The following is a 15,044-nucleotide window of genomic DNA, read 5'->3' as shown; positions in this document are numbered from 1 at the left end:
GGTGAATGTCCCTGATCCCAGGATGGCTGGTAGGGAAAAGAGTCTTCATAGCCATTGACATAAGATGACCAAGCAAACTAGGGGACACAGGCATCAGCAAGGCTTTCTAACAGGGAGTTCTAGTCTCTGGAACCTTCTGTACACAGCACAGCAGAACTGGTAGAGATGAAGTGAGTGTGTATAACTCTATGAATTTTTTCCGTAAGCAAAAGAGAAATGATAGCTCATCCTGTCATTTTTTTTATTATCCACGATTCTTTGTCCCTGTTACTGTGAATATTTAAGAAGTTGAAGAGAAATCCTCCTTTGTGTTAATTACACCTTTTCTTCTCACTGAAGTGTGATATGTCCCCTCAATGAATTATATAAAGAAAATCGGGGTGGAAGCGGATCAGGGAAAAAAATTCTATACCAAGCAAACTGATGAATTGCCCACATTATTTGGTGAGTGGATCCCCCTCCCCCCGAATCAGACACTGATCATAATGGTCAAAACAATCCTTAGGACTTTCTCTTAACTCGCTCATTATCATTCAATATGTTCAAAAGAATTATTAAATGCCGAATAATATGGTGCACCTGGTTGAGATGATGGTGAGAGATTTGGCTTCCTGTCACTTCGTTAAGGATGAATTCCACCCGAGGGCGTACTGTGAACTTGGCAAATAGCATTATAATAGTAAGAGAATATTGCCTATTGGGTATCAGGAGTTGATGATTAAATTTAAGTGTGTACTGTCCGCATAAAACAAATAATGCTCTTTTTTTTAAAGTTTTACTGTGAACATTCATCACCAGTGCTGAAGATGCACAGTTGCTAATTATTGTGTTTTTAACTTGTAATATACTGTAAATTTTGTATAATACTGCTATGACCTTATACAGAATAGGAAAGATGACAGGAGGCCTATAATTATTGTATGGGGAAGAAATGCCTATAATTATCTACTATTTTTAGGACCAGCGTGCATGGCCTCTTAATTTACATAAGCTTTAGACATTCACACATTTTCTGTCTTTGCCTGTGGATGATAAATTTTTCTCAAATGAAATCAAGAAGATATACTGTTATATGAGAGTTAGCCAGCTGGGGGCTTGATTACAGTGAACAAGCTTGTGTGCCAGCTTAAAAAAAAAATAAGTGGGGGAGCATTTATCTGGATGGGATTTGTTTAAGGCAGGATTCAAAACACACACACACACACAAAAAAAGAAAAGGAAAAGGAAAAAAAACCCCACCATATTACTATATTGGGGCCTGATAAGGTGTGATTATTTTTTAGAGAATGTTAAAGTTAAATTATCTTGTGGAAAGGCATTAACCTAACAAAGAGAAAATCTCTAGGATATTTATCACATGGAGGGTGATTATGACAGCATGTTCTTATTAGAGATGAATATTTGGTGCTGATTAAGGAGGGCTCCAGGCTGCCAGGCGTGCTACCGAGAAGGACTGCGCTTGTCCTGTGAGCTCCTGTGGCTAGCTAGGAGTGTCATCCCAAGCTGAGGGGACTCTCTTATAGACCCAGCCCTGGCAGGTCCCATATCCAAGCCGCTGGGCAAGTGGTTGGGACTGGGAGGTTCTCAAGTCAGACACTATGAGAGATATATTACAGGCTCTGTTGGCCCTCTGTTCTGCCTCACAGTGGGAAAGGACATGAGTGGACTTGGCCCCTGAGGCTCTTACTGAGGGGTCCCACTTCAGGAAACCTGCTAAATTTCAAACTTAAGTTCCCCACTTTATGATGGGATTTTGCAGTAAAAGGATTAAAAATGGCTACCGCAAAAATAGCCTGTTTCCCTAAAGCATGTACTACGAAAGGTATTAGGTGGGTTTTTATGGTTGCGTGCATTTTAGAAAATGATTATTACTTTTGTTATCCTAGAGATTTCAAACATACTGTTGCGATGTATTTTTTTACAATTTGTTTTATTTTTTGACTGGGAGAGTATATGTATACGAACGCTGGTGCCCATGGAGACTAGATGCATTGGATTCCCCTGGAGCTAGAGTTACAGTAGGGTGTGAGCTGTCTTGTGTGGGTTCTAGGAACTGAGTCCGGGCCCTTTCAACTGCTTGTCCATCTCTCCTACAATTATAATTCAATGGCTTGCATTTTTAAGAATGTCATCTGAGGCATAGTTTCTTCCAAGTCTTTCCCTCAACTGCCTATTTTAAGATATAAAATATGCTTGATAGGAATATAAATAGCCATAAGCAGGAACTTCTAAGTGGCAGATGTTTAGATGCACATTATGCCCAAGGTCTCTCTCTCTATATGTACCTTCCATTTTGTTTGTTTGGATGAGGACTCAAAGCTGCCTGAGCTACTGAACCGGGCTGTCTGTCTCTGCTCCTCTGGTGACTCCTTTTCATTTGCGTGCCCATTGTTTGCTGTGGAGACCCCGCCTGTTGGTCCGTGTGCGCTGTGAGTCTTTCCACTCTCAATATTACTATTGTGCTCTTACGGTTAAGTTCTTACTTAGGTCAACACTAGTGTTTTACCCGGAACTGCAGAATGATGACAATCTGTGGTCTCCTTCCCGTGTCTCCGCTAGGTCGCCTGACAGACCTCATCAGCTCTGTTACCAAAGGTCTGAGGAACTCGACCGAAACTCCACCGGCAAGCTCTTCCTTTGCAGCAGCCTGTTTTTGGATTTTTCACAACCACAGGGAGCTCTGCGGGTTTTCACTGATATGCCGGAGTCTGGATGTCTGCTTATTGACTAGGTCCCCTATACACACGTTCAGACGACCATGCAGGAATCCTAACTCCCTTCAAATTTCACTTACCATCAACTGCGCCATCATTCTTCTAACCTAGATAGAGTTGGCTCCTTCCAACCTTGTCCCTATTAAACCATCTTTCTGGCGCCAATTTTTTCTTCTTCTTTAAATACATACTCACCAACACACACACACACACACACACACACACACACATACACCACACACCACAGTGCTTGACACATAATAAAACCATAAATCTGCATGTCTGAAGGAATGAGTAACGGAATGTTGAAAGCTTGGGGGCAGAGCTGCCCTGTCAAGGTGACATGGCCACTGCGGTCAGGTAGATATGGGTCTAGAACTCAGCTGCTCATTAATCTGTGCTCAAACCCATGAGTGACCTTGATTTCCTGTCTACAGCACAGTTCTTACTCACCCCAGCCTCATGTAGTGATTGTCAAAATTTAGCAATCTAGTGTGTGTATGTGTGGGAGGGGGTGTTGCTGCTGGAGTTACAGGCAAGGACTGAACAGAGAAACACGTTGCCGCTCATCAGGGATCCGTTCTTTACCCGCTCTGGGCAGGCTATGAGAGAATAAGTACAGTTGCTTCTCAAAGTTACTATAGGGCTTAACAGTCATTAAGTAAATCTTGAGTGTGAGTGTGTGAGTGTGTATCTGTGTGTGTAAGTGTGTGTGAGTGTGTATCTGTGTGTGTGAGTGTGTATCTGTGTGTGTAAGTGTGTGTGAGTGTGTATCTGTGTGTGTAAGTGTGTGTGAGTGTGTATCTGTGTGTGTGTGTGTGATGAATCATATATATGAGTGCAGGGACCAGAGGCTGATCTCGGGTGTCACTCCACAGGAGCCACCCACCTTTCTCTTTTTGTTTTGTTTTGTTTGAGACAAGGTCTCTCACTGAAACTTGGACTGAGCCAAGGCAGACGGACCAGCGAGCCCATGGACCCTCCTGTCTCCACATCCCCATCACCGGGATTATGAGAGCACACTACCAGATGACTCTTTAAATGTTGATTCTTGGGACAAAACCCAAGCCTTCATGCTTACAAGGCTGACTGAACTCTCTCCCCATCCCTATAGGAAAGCTTGAATAAAAGGTGGCACTATTTCTATGTGAACTTGTTTTGGCATATTAGGATATTAGAAATGGTATACAAATTCATCACGACGGAGAGCAATGTCTTCCACAAGGTTTTTGATACTTCTAGTCATGGGGACTTTTTCCTTTCACGGAGCTTTAGGAGCGACTAAAGAGGCAGGTCCTTCGTGCTCACCGGCTGAGGACCACCACTGTCAGAACAGCCAGTGTAGTTTGCCTCCATGCTCAAGCCCTCACTCGGCCCTGGTTGGGTCCTGGCTAGAAGGAAAGCCTAGAATGAGTGATGTCGCCAGCAGTGGGGACACTACCCCCACCTTGGAGCCAGGAGGTAGCTGGGAAGCATCTGCAGCTGGATTCCTAGCAGCAGAGATACTTAATACCTTCCTAGGGTCCAGGAACCAAGTGTCAGGTCAGGGTTGATGGACATGACTTGGAGACAGAAGAAAGTGGGCAGCCGTCTCCAGAGGCAGACAGAGTTGCTTGTTCAGCCAGAGAAACTGAAAAGGCTGCAGTGTCTCTGCAGAACTAGTGGAGTCAGCACAGGTGGTACGGGGTGTTGGAACTCCGCCCTTATGCTGACCCCGCCCCCTTGACGACGGGCGGGGCACACAGTGATGCCCCTACGTCATCACTGCGTCTGTCACTCATCACGGGACTCAGTGTGCATGTGTGGACCCCCCTTTTTTTTTAGTTCCAACGCCATCTTCCCCCCTCCTCTCTCTCTCTCTCCTCTCTCCTCCTCTCTCCTCTCTCTCTCTCTCTCTCTCTCTCTCTCTCTCTCCTCTCTCTCCCTCTCTCTCTCTCTCTCTCTCTCTCTCTCTCTCTCTCTCTCTCTCTCTCTCTCTCTCTCTCTCTCTCTCTCTCTCTCTCTCTCTCTCTCTCTCTCTCTCTCTCTCTCTCTCTCTCTCTCTCTCTCTCTCTCTCTCTCTCTCTCTCTCTCTCTCTCTCTCTCTCTCTCTCTCTCTCTCTCTCTCTCTCTCTCTCTCTCTCTCTCTCTCTCTCTCTCTCTCTCTCCTTTCTCTCTCTCTCTCTCTCTCTCTCTCTCTCTCTCTCTCTCTCTCTCTCTCTCTCTCTCTCCTCTCTCTCTCTCTCTCTCTCTCTCTCTCTCTCTCTCTCTCTCTCTCTCTCTCTCTCTCTCTCTCTCTCTCTCTCTCTCTCTCTCTCTCTCTCTCTCTCTCTCTCTCTCTCTCTCTCTCTCTCTCTCTCTCTCTCTCTCTCTCTCTCTCTCTCTCTCTCTCTCTCTCTCTCTCTCTCTCTCTCTCTCTCTCTCTCTCTCTCTCTCTCTCTCTCTCTCTCTCTCTCTCTCTCTCTCTCTCTCTCTCTCTCTCTCTCTCTCTCTCTCTCTCTCTCTCTCTCTCTCTCTCTCTCTCTCTCTCTCTCTCTCTCTCTCTCTCTCTCTCTCTCTCTCTCTCTCTCTCCTCTCTCTCTCTCTCTCTCTCTCTCTCTCTCTCTCTCTCTCTCTCTCTCTCTCTCTCTCTCTCTCTCTCTCTCTCTCTCTCTCTCTCTCTCTCTCTCTCTCTCTCTCTCTCTCTCTCTCTCTCTCTCTCTCTCTCTCTCTCTCTCTCTCTCTCTCTCTCTCTCTCTCTCTCTCTCTCTCTCTCTCTCTCTCTCTCTCTCTCTCTCTCTCTCTCTCTCTCTCTCTCTGCTCCGGTTGGTCTCTTCTCACCTCCCAATAAACTCCACGTGGGACTGTTGGCTCGAGGATCGTGTTTCATTGCCGGTAACTTAAATTAACAACACGGGGCGCTTGGGGTTTTACAGGACAGAAAGGCGCACGCATCGGGGAAGTTAGAGTCGATCTGCAGGTCAGTTCCCGCTGTCTGCGAGTGGCAGACACTGGTGGGCTTGGTGTATGGGTCTCCTGATCCGAAGCATAGGTGTGATCAGCCAGTCAGCTTTCCCATCGGGAGCGTCTTGGTCACCTGAGGGGTTTAGGGCACTAATCTGTCACCCTCTCTTTAGATCCGGTTTTGCCATAAAAGGGAGAAAGACTTTTTTCAGTTGAGTAGCCAAGAAAATACCCAGAGTGCTCCGCCCATAAGACAGAAGCCAGTTGCTAGAGAATGAACACCACAGGAAGAGTGAGTCTTCTTTAACTTGGTTGTCTGCTGCAACTTGACAGACCTTTCCTCAGCAGACCTGACCTGGTGTGGAACAATGGGCATATCATGAAAACAGTGACTTCAGAGCAGGGCAATGGTGTATGAGTCTTCAGACAGGCTGGAAGTCCATGCTTGAAGGTCACCTGAAATATGATCTGTGGCCAGAAAGTTGGAGAGCAGGTAGGCGTGTGTGTGTGTGTGTGTGTGTGTGTGTGTGTGTGTTGGGGGTTGGGCTGTGCAAATAAATAAACGGAGGAACTCAGGGGAACTAGTCCTTCAGGAGAAGTATCAGAATAAGAGGCCTTGATCCAGTTGCCCCTTAAAGCTAAGCACACCAGCTCGGGGTCAGTTTGGAAGGAGTCTAAGCTACAAAGTCCACAGTGCAAGTCAAGCTACTCTAAGAAAGAACAATAAACTCTTTTGTCAGGGTTTGACAGCGGTGGGGAATTTTGACTTCCACAGAGCTTGAAATGTGCTTGTTTTCTCACCAAAGCTGAGACCCATTTGCACAACAAGCAAAAAGACAAGGTAAACAACGTCTTTGGCGACTTTCCAAGGTCGTCTTTGCCTGGATGGCATCCCAAGAACCCCATGACACCTCCTCACCCAGGAGTGAACTCAAACACTGGGGATTCTTTCAATATTCAAAAAGGGTCACCGCTTTGAAACGTGGTGACTTCCCTAGAACAGCGTTCTCATTTAAATTACATGGATATCAGAGGAGTCCAGGCCAGGAGGTGAAGCAGAGCAAACTCACATTCTGTGACTACAAAAGCAAATGCATATTTTTGATGAGCCTGCACTGGCTGCCTTGGCAGCCATAGAATGCTGTTTTCTTCCCCTTTGCCTACAAGGAATGTCATAAGTAGGCATAAACAAATGCCTTCGTTATTTATTCCAGTCTCGCTGCACTAAATCATCGTACATTGGGAGTTTGCTGTTTTGTTGGGTTGGCAATTGCTCATGCTAATGGATCCCCTGGTTTGCATCCTGTGATTGCTGTCGGGCAAGATAGCACCCGCCAGACTCGGAGCCGTGTAAAAACTAGACACAAGAGATGAGGGGTGGTGAGCTGTCACCCTGACCTTTGACACCTTGCAGCCCACGTTCTGTGGTGATTAAGAAACTCCTCCTCCGTGGTTACCGCAAAGTGAGCTGCAGTGTTCGCTCACTCCCAGGTGATGAATCTTCTCTCCCAGGAGAGTGGGAAGTCCTCTCTGCATTTTCATTAGAGTGACCATGCCCCTGTAGAAGAAATGGCAAGCAACAGCAGGTTTTCAAAATGAAAACTCTGGCTCACATGACAATTAAATAACTTTTAGTGCTGTGCTGGGCAAAGTCGCTGGACACACCATCTCCTCATCCCTTACATGAGATTCCCAGGGGATAGGTTAGAAACCCCCCAAAGTCACAGACATCAAGTCATCTATCTCTGAGCCGCTGATGCCTTTGGGCATCTGTTACTGAAGAGCTGTCCCTTCGCTTCCTAGCCCACGTCACTCCAAGCCACACCCGCAGTGCCAAGTGACTCAACTCAGCCCCTTTCTCCAACACAGTGCCTGTAGCTTTTCCTACACAGCCTGGGCACACCATGCAGAGAGTTCTACAGGCCATTGCCTCCGGCCAGGCAACTACACAATGAGGTGTGTACTTTCCAATGGCAACTTCTAGGTACCTTGCCAGTCATCATGTACCAGAAGATCCCCCGGGGCCGGTATGGGAGACCAATTGCACTCAAGGCCCCAACTATTTGTTCCTTTGTCTTCTGGCTTCTGCTGCTGCAATGAAGCACTTTGACCAAGGCAACTTGGGGGAGGAAAGGGTGTAGGGAAAAGGGGCCAGTCAAAGAAACACACCCTGAGCAGAGCCAAAAAAACACACTTTGGCCCTGCAACCAGAACCAAACAAATGTACCCTGACCTTGAAACCAGTGCCAAAGGAACACACTTGTCCCTGGAATCTGAGTCAGTGAAAGAAATGCACCCTGGCCCTAAAATTGGAGCCAAAAGGCTAAAAAGGACCAGAGAAAGAAACACACTTTGGCCCTGAAACCAGAGCCAAATCTGACCTAAATCCTGTGCAGAAAAGTAACAAATCCTTGAGCAGAGCTCTATCCAATCTGAGCTCAGCACTGAAATCGGACCAATCCCTACTCTGGAAAAACTTCCCTGCCCCCAAGAATCCCTATATAAACCCTGTGTATGTTCAGCTTGGCTGGTCCAGCTGCTTCCTTCCAATAAACCACTTGGATAAGCTCTGGGTGAAGATCTTCTTTTGTGGCAGCAACAGAGCAGAGGCGACCCTGGGCAGAGCAGAGCAGAGCGAGCAGGGCTGTAACAATTTTGCCTGGGAAACCTTCCCTTGGCAGAGAGGAGTTGTTACACTCCCCTCTCTGGGATCTCTCGGAACAGAGCTGAACTGTAGCAACTTCACCCGAGAAACCTGCAGAGCAAAACTGCTACACTGGGCGAACATCCTCAGCTGGAAGACCCTGCCCTGCCTGAGCGGAGCCAATACACTGGGGAAGCCTTTCCCTGAGGCTGGGCTGTAAGCTGCTAAGCTTACTGCAACCTGTGGTGGTCCTTGGCTCCCAAGCTCCAGGATACCTTTCCACCTGAGCTGTGTAACACTCAGTATTCTGTGGCTCCCGAGTGCCAGAATACCTGACCCACTCCTGTTCCATCCTGTCCCGATCCAACCAGAAACCCTTACAAAGGGTCTGCTTGCCTAACAGTTATACGTCATTGTTCGTCGTTGAATGAGGTAAGGACAGGGACTCAAAGGGCAGCAGGAACCTGGAGTCTGGAGCTGATGCGGGGTCCATGGAAGGGTGCAGCTTAGTGGCTGCTTTCTTACAGAACCCAGGGCCACCTGCCCAAGAATGGCACCGCCCACCATGGCCTGGGCCCCTCCCATATCAATCACGAGCTAAGAAAATGCCGCACAGCCCTGCCCCGGCCTGATCGTGCTGTGTCTGTCTCGATGGAGGCCTCCCTCCTCTCTAGCAATCCCAGCTTATGTCAAGCTGATGTAAAACTAGCCACACACCCCTCTTGGTGCCCATGTCCAGTGCCGTGTAACTGTAGCTCATCAGGAGGAGGAATCCACTTCCGGTCCTTCTAGTCTGAACCCAGCCGTGTGTTTTGATTGGAGCAAGGAGATTATGGCATCAGCCATCCAAACAGAACCTTAAAGAGTCACCCTTCACGTTTCTGTTTGTGCTTTTGTCCCCCTCCCATGGAAAGCGTCTCCAGACATAGCTGTTGGAGGACAGAAGGAGGCCCGTTGGTCGCATCTGGGTCACTCCATTTGTCCCATGCTTGGTCACCTGTGATCGGTTTCTGACCAACCAACCAGTCTCCAGACGCTGTGACAACAAGCCAGGAGCTGCCCACATAGAATCTAGGCTCCAGATTTCTTTTCTTTTTTTTTTTCTCTTTGTTTTTTGTTTTTACGAGACAGGGTTTCCCTGTATTGTTTTGGAGGCTGTCGGTCCAGCCCAGCCTCGAACTCGCAGAGATCCGCCTGCCTCTGCCTCCCGAGTGCTGGGATTAAAGCCATGCACCACCACCGCCCGGCCTAGGCTCCAGATTTCTAACGAGGTCATCTTCCTGCTAAGACCCAACCCACAGCCCAGTTCATCAGCCTGCTTGTATCAGAATTCCCCAGAGACACATAATTGATAGAGTAGTTACAGACTGTTCTAGTTCAGTTTGTTGTTGCTGCTGTGATAAAAACCACCATAATCATTAGCAACCTCCTGAGGGAATGGTCCATTATTATCTTACAGGTTTACAGTCGATCATCGAGGGAAGGCAGGAACTCAAGGCGGGAACTGAGGCAGAGGCCATGAAGGCACTCTGCTTCTATGGCTTGCAGTCCATGAGTCATTCAGCCTGCTCTTTAATACAGCTCAGGGCCACCTGCCTCTAGGTGGCGCCACACCAAGGGAGCTGGGTCTTCTCACAGCCGTCATTAACCAAGAAAACCATCCCACACACTTGCCTGCAGGCCAGTCTGATGGAGGAGTGTTCTCTGTTGAGTTCCACCTTTCCAGATGACACTAGCTTATGTCCAACTGACCAGTGAAGATTTATCATGGGAAGTGACTCACACAATTAGGGGCCAAGGAGTTCTATGCTGGACTATCTATAAGCTGCGGAGTCTGGGACCTGGCGTGACGCGGCTCAAATACAAAAGCCTGGAAAAGGGAGGCCAGTGGCGCAATTCTTAATGCAAAACCAATACCTAGGGGTCTAGGAGGCTACTGATTGTCCTGACTCCAGGGACGGAGGAACGTGGAATTCTCATAACCAAGGGCATCTTGCCCTAGGACAAAGACGAAGATTATCTCCCTGTCTCCCAGAAGTTGTTTTGTCTGACACCCACTAGAAGATCTGCACTGAGAATGGATTTTCCACACGCTGTCTACTGGCTCATGCCAGCCTTATCTGGAATCGACTTAACAGACATGTCAAGAAACAGGCTTCGCGGTCACACCTGCATCTCTATCAGTTTACGTTTCTGTGGCTGTGATTAAGCACTACAACCAAGGCAACTCTCAGAAGGAAGCAGTTCCCGAGGGTGGGCTTCTGTCGTGGCAGGGAAGCATGGCAGCAAGAGGCAGGCCATGAGGGCTCAAACAGATGCTAAGGGCTTACGTCTTGAATGGCCAGCAGGAGGACGGGAGAGAGAACTGGGAACGCAGTGTGGCTTTTGGAACCTCAGAGCCGGCTTCTCCAGCAAGGCTACACATCTTAAACCGAGCCAAGCGGCAGCACCAGCTGGGGGCCATGCATTCCAACATCTGAGCCTAGGGGGACGCTGGCACTCCAACCACCGCAGCATCCTTCAGGTCAGTCAAGCTGATGCATAAGATGACCCACACGCCACCCACTTTTCAGCAACCCTCTCTTTGCCACCTAAAAGAGAGAATATGGTTTCATACCTGGCAAGCAAAAAAGCTTACAAGTAGCCAGTCCGTCTTAGCAATAAACAACAACAACAATACTGAACAAACTCAGAGAAGAAAACAAAAAACCTGGAACTTTCCTCAATGTATTCACAGGCCAAACATAACCCCCAAAGTTAGAGAAACAACAGGTAGGTCTGGAGAATCAACGACTACCAAAGCAGGGACTTCCGCAGGCGTCAGTGATGGGGTACCACAAGTGACAAGGTATGACTGACAGACACTGGAGTTCAGCACAGATGAGTCTGGGTGAGCTAACAGCTCTAGGAGGCACCCTGCCCTCCGGTGAGTTCTACCGCCCAGAGTGAAGTCTGCGGCAACACTCTTCACGCTTCTGTCATGGGGAGGAAGAAAACTAGCCATCCTAAAAACTCATCCTTAACAAAATACATCTTCAGGATAAATCTATTTTACCTGTTAAATAGCTTAACCCCCTGGACTCTGACTGCAAACAGCACACAGTTAGGAACCAGGTCTCTTCACGTCCGTGGGAGGAAACAAAAGTGCAAAATCACTACAAAGACCAGGCAGGAAATAAATCTAACTCTGTCCCCTTCTAGAAACCATGCCCCACATAATGCAGGGAGAAAAACTGGGGGGCCCCTGTGAAGTCTGTAGTTTAGGGTCACAAGCCCATGTAAAGGCTGAGACCTAATCAGGAGGGGATGGACACACACACACACACACACACACACACACACAATGTTGTCCTTCCTCGGACTTCTTCCCTCCACATCACAAAAGATCCAGTTTGCTCTAGTTCCCCTCACCCAGTAGACCATGTCTGGATTCCAACAAAAGAATACAAACTGTGCTAGAAAGGAAAAACAAACAATGAAACCCACCACATAGTCTGAGGAAACAACCAGATTCAGGTATGGCAGGATTGTTGAAACTATTAGATGATGACCTTAAATATACTATGCTAAGTGATATAAAGAGGGGGGATCACACACTATTGAAGAACAGATAGATAAGCATAGAGATGGAAAAAATCTAAGAAGGATGAAAAATGCTAAAGATTAAACACACCGTGATAGAGATTAAGAATACACACCACTGGGCTGTGGCACATACCTTTAATCCAAGCACTCTGGACGCAGAGGCAAGTGGATCTCTGAGTTCAAGGCCAGCCTGGTCTGCAAAGGGAGTTTCAAGACATTTGTGACTGTTACACCGAGAAACCCTGCCTTGAAAAACAGCAACACTAAAAAGAAAAAGAAATTAAGAATGCCCTTGATAGTATTATTAGTAAACTGGACCAGGGCATCTTAATTTATACTTAAACTCTTTATCCTCTTTGCCTGGGAAATATTTATACAATGCTGGATGTATAAGAAATACAAAATAAATAAAACATTTACTGGTAATAAATCATGAGTTTATTTTAAAACAATTTTGTTATATATTATAACTTCACAATTTTCGAAGACTAAAACAGATTTACGCAATAATGAGGTAGAAGTACTTGTCTGGCTAACCCAACCCAGTCCAGTGGTGCGGTAATTTGATAGTTACATGCTAAGCAATGACAGGTGGAAAATGTCAAAGTTGTTGTTTTCTGCAATTGAACTATTATATTTCTTTAAGAGCAGAAAACTTTATATGTTTACATGGGTCAAGTATGAGCCGGGGTGTTTCAGGCAGTGTTTGCTGGCACTGTGCGGTGAGGTCACCACTGCACTGTGTGGTCGCTGGGTAGTGTGGTCACTGCATGGTGTAGTTAGTGTATGGTGTGGTCAATGCACTGTGTGGTCACTGGGTGGTGTGGTCACTGCACTGTGTGGTCACTAGGTGATGTGGTCACTGCATTGACTGCATGGTGTGGTCACTGCTTGGTGTGGTCACTGGGTGATGTGGTCACTGCATGGTGTGGTGGCATGTACTGGACAACATGTGTTGGGCACAGAGCCAAGGCTGCAGTGAAACCCTGTGAAACAACATGGATGACCATAGCCAAAACACCCCCAGATTCATTACTCATTTGATTTTTAAATTCACTTTGGTCATTGAATGTCTTATTGTTGCAAAATTATGCAAGTCCCAGGTTTGGTTGTGCAACCCGGTACTGGGGCACAGTCAACAGCTAGAGAAGGATGGACAGGGCATGGGTTGAGGAAATAAGTCTGAACTTTTTTTTTGAGATATAATGTTAATGCAACAAAACCCATCACTTTTCTCTAAGAAACAGGGCTGATTTTGAAGCTCAAAGCCCAATACCTATTACGTCCTCTGAAAATGAAATGCTTAGGTGTAAACAAAACAAAACATATATAAGTTCTACCTGAGGAAAATGACAAACAGATGAAAGAAGCTAACAAGAACTAAAGAAATGGACAAAGCCTCATATCATGAATAGGAAAAATAGTGTTAAAACGCCGTTTCTTCCTGATACTGTCAATTTGGTCAAAGTTCTAGAGATTTATTTTGTGTAATTGTCAACAGAGTCTACAGTTTTATGGAAAGCAAAGGACCCAGAAAATTCAGGACAAGGTTGCAGGAGAAGAACAAACTTGTAAGACTGAGTCTACTTGAAATCACCACTTTAGAGCTTCAATGTGGCGTTATCTTAAGAAAGAAAAAAAGGAGCAACGAGACAGAACACAGAGCCTGGAAGCAAACTGCAGAGATAGGTACAGTCAGCTGACCCCTAACTGTTGCAGGATAAAGACAACACTATGAAGGAAGCATGGCCTTTTAGCAAACAACTAGAAACCAACATTTAACATGGAAAACAGAGAATCTGGACACAAGTCTCATTCCCTTATCAAAAATGAACTCACAGACATAAATATGAAACAGTAACTCACCAAGAAAGGTGTAATCCCATCACTTTAGAGTCTGAGGCAGGAAGAGCATGAGTTTGAGGCTAGCCCTGGGCTACATAGTGTCAAGCCAGTCTGACTTATGTAGCAAGACTGTCCCAGAAATAATCCCAGAAATAATGACTGGGAATGTAGCTCAGCAGTCGTGTGCTAGCCTGCTGTGTGGGTGGCCTTGGGCTCCATCCGAAGTCCTGGAAGACAAAGTAGCAGGACAATCATTTGAAATGCTAATGTTCCTAGAATGTTCTTGTGTGGTTGTGCTGTAACCTACTTGTTTCTGTTAGCATCAGCTACGAATTTAAACAGCAAGACACCACTGTCAATCTATTAGAATGGCCAGATCTGAATCACCGACAGCACTAAAAGTTTCCAGGCACATGGAATAACAGCCTCTGTCATTTGTTGCAGATGAGGAAGCAAAAACGCCACGGCCACCTAGCAGATGGCTTAGTGACCACGTTTGCAAAACCAAACACACCATCGCTGTCCAGTCCAGCAATTGTGCTCACTCCATTTTCCAAAAGGAGATAAAAAGTTATGTTCAGACACAGTTTTGCATGCGGCTGTTTATAGTGATAGCAATTCCATAACTGCTGAAACCTGGAAGTCGTCTTTGAGTAGATGAATGGCGAAGTGTGTAGCCGTGCATCCAGACAATAAAATATTACTCACTGTTGAAGAGGAGATCAAACCGCGAAATGACGTGGGGAAACTTAACACAAGCAACTCAAGGAAAGCCTGTGTGAAAAGTCTACACTGTGACGGCAACCAAACGATGTTCTGGAAAAGGCGAGGCTATGGGAGTGGTGGACCAGTTAATGGGTGTCCCAGGTGGGAACACTAGGAAAGCAGGAGGGGGTTTAGGATTATGAAACGCTGCTTGTACTCGATACCAGAATGGTGGGTCCATGGTCCATAGTCCAGTCGTTTTGCCTCTGTGAAAACTCGCAATGTCTGAATCCCATTGTGAAGCCTGATTTACTTTAGGTGGTAACAATGTATCATTATGATGTCTCATTGCAAGTTCAATTGTCACAAGACATGTTCACTCTGCAAGGAGCATTAGAGAATTCTCTGTGCTTTCTTCTTAATCTTTCTGCGATCTTAGGATGACTCTAAAAATAAGTCTACTTTGAAAGAAGAATATTAAACTAAGTGGCTAACAACAGAAGTAAAGTTAGAGATTCGCATCCCTTCAGGACAGCGACCAGAAACCTTTCTTCCTCAGCGTCTGTTGCTCCTTCCCTGGCCAGAGCAGCCTGCTAAGGGCCACGATTATTTCTCCTCTCTTCTCATGT

General features: G+C 46.5%; 2 long non-coding RNA genes across 3 annotated transcripts in view; one reads left to right on the top strand and one right to left on the bottom strand.

Annotated features, from left to right (window-relative positions):
* Positions 1-3,856, top strand: part of LOC121135189 — a 39,965-nt gene extending 36,109 nt beyond the window's left edge. Inside the window, exons 5-6 of the long non-coding RNA XR_005872406.1 lie at positions 340-2,429; positions 2,560-3,856. This is a non-coding gene — a long non-coding RNA (uncharacterized LOC121135189). The remainder of the gene's footprint in view (positions 1-339; positions 2,430-2,559) is intronic.
* A 1,681-nt stretch (positions 3,857-5,537) lies between these two features.
* On the bottom strand, positions 5,538-14,775 carry LOC121135188. Of its 2 annotated transcripts, none has more exons than XR_005872404.1 (4): positions 14,419-14,775; positions 13,732-13,937; positions 7,035-7,194; positions 5,538-5,991 (listed from the first exon to the last, which is right to left on the bottom strand). It is a non-coding gene; the product is annotated as an uncharacterized LOC121135188 (long non-coding RNA). The 2 variants fall into 2 exon arrangements; XR_005872405.1 differs by having other exon boundaries at positions 5,538-5,769.
* Positions 14,776-15,044: the final 269 nt, after the last annotated feature.

The sequence above is a fragment of the Mesocricetus auratus genome, unplaced genomic scaffold (genome assembly GCF_017639785.1).
Source record: "Mesocricetus auratus isolate SY011 unplaced genomic scaffold, BCM_Maur_2.0 Super-Scaffold_100031, whole genome shotgun sequence".
Classification (NCBI taxonomy): domain Eukaryota; kingdom Metazoa; phylum Chordata; class Mammalia; order Rodentia; family Cricetidae; genus Mesocricetus; species Mesocricetus auratus.
The sequence above is the reverse complement of the archived record's forward strand: the minus strand, read 5'-3'. Positions and strand labels throughout refer to the sequence as shown.